Raw genomic sequence first — 1,854 nt, 5'->3', positions numbered from 1 at the left:
TTTGACAAATTCCAAAGACAATTGGAAGTGCAGAGAAGTGGTGAACTGGGGCCGTGCAGTTTTCCAGAGAGCTCAGCTCATCCTTATCACTGTTCCCATCTCCCCTACCCAGGGTTCAGAAAGAGCTAAGAGCATAATGCAGATGAGCCACCTTCAGACAAGGTGCCTGACTTTTCTGGAAAATGCTCAAAACTGTAATGACTATTTCCCAGGCTGCCGACCTCCAACCTCTCTGCTATGAACTACATAAAATGCCCAACTCTAGCAGGGACAGTGAACATCTTCCACTTAGCCTTCTAGGTGGATCTTGCCCCTTGGCCTTGGGCTGATCCCTGTATCGGCAGTAGCATAGACTTTCTGGCTCTCTGGTTTCCTATTGGGCTGGACCATGCAGAAGAAGGGCAGGCTCAGGTCACCTCTTCTACTGCCCTACCCCTGTCCCTAGAAGCCAGGGTACCATCCTAACACCTGAGAATGGGAGATGTTCCTGTACATCTCCCTCAGAGTACAGAGTTCACTGCGCCACCATGGGTTCTCCCCCACTAGGTCACATTCTGTAGTCTCTTTCCCTGGGAGGGTTTACACTAGAACCAGATCTTCTGAGTGGAATTTGTAGCTCTGTTTCTTCTTTTAGATTGATGATGCATTGGTCCATGAGGGAGGAGGGAGCAGAAGCAGGGAACAGGGTTCAGATCACCGTAGGTATGATGGAGATAGCCCTCCGGGAGATGAACAGTGAATTGATTCAGCTTTATTCCAGAGTATAGGAAATACAAAGGACTGGGGAGCCTGAGAGGAACTCTAATTTGTATTAAGTGGCACAGTCCTGTCATAAGGCTGGGTTAGTAACAGCGGGGTCCTAGAGCAAAGCTCCTAGTACAAGTCTTACGTATCATATATGTAGCAGGAGCGGCTTCCAGCAGGGAACTGTACAGGGTCTTTCTAAAGATAAATCAGGCATCCAGGTTTAGAGACAACTTTCAGAAAAGGTCAGTCCTCCGGGCCTGGGGACATTCTCCAGAAAAAGGCAGGTAGAGACTAGGAAGTTTCGCTGGGGAGAAAGTCCCCATGTCACTGAGCTTTGGAGAAAGCTGCCAGGCCATGATGGAGTGAAACCTCTGACCAGCAAGACCTTCCAACAAAAGTGACCTCTGTAACCTGGGGCATGTGGGTTTCCTCTTTCCTCCATCGTTCATCTGCTGCTGATGCAGAGATTCTGAAGGAGGACACTAAGACATTGTGAGAAACAAGGAGCCTGGTACCCAGAGTGACCGCATGGAGCTGAGTTCACCTGCTGATGCTCACATGCTAGACAGTGACATGAGCAAGACACAAGCATTTTCTCTTCTTTAGCCTCTGACATTGGAGGTTGTTGACTACGAGACTTATCCTGTCTGCACCCATACCAGACTGACTACAATCAGTTTTTGGATATAACAATTTTTCTTTCTTTTTTTTAATATTTATTTATTTATTATGTATACAATATTCTGTCTGTGTGTATGTCTACAGGCCAGAAGAGGACACCAGACCTCATTACAGATGGTTGTGAGCCACCATGTGGTTGCTGGGAATTGAACTCAGGACCTTTGGAAGAGCAGGCGATGCTCTTAACCACTGAGCCATCTCTCCAGCCCATAACAATTTTTCTTATTTTTGGGATTAAACCCAGGGTTCTACCACTGAGTAGATTGACAGCTACCCTGCCTAGGCTGTCCTGAGACTCGTTCAACAGTACAGCCAGGCCTTACACTTAAAGTCTTCCTGCATCAGCTTCCCTAGCAGCTGATTACAGACCTGCACCACAGGGCCCGGCTCATTTGCAGCTGGATTACAGACCTGCACCACAGGGCC

The 1,854-nt window shown here is 48.0% G+C and overlaps 1 protein-coding gene across 1 annotated transcript in view; it reads right to left on the bottom strand.

Moving 5' to 3' along the window:
* Positions 1–1,854, bottom strand: part of Lama3 (laminin subunit alpha 3) — a 220,910-nt gene that overhangs the window by 158,775 nt on the left and 60,281 nt on the right. The window lies entirely within an intron of this gene.

This window comes from Microtus ochrogaster, chromosome 18 (assembly GCF_000317375.1).
Source record: "Microtus ochrogaster isolate Prairie Vole_2 chromosome 18, MicOch1.0, whole genome shotgun sequence".
Classification (NCBI taxonomy): domain Eukaryota; kingdom Metazoa; phylum Chordata; class Mammalia; order Rodentia; family Cricetidae; genus Microtus; species Microtus ochrogaster.
Note: the sequence above shows the minus strand (reverse complement) of the source record. Positions and strands in the feature narration are given on the sequence as shown.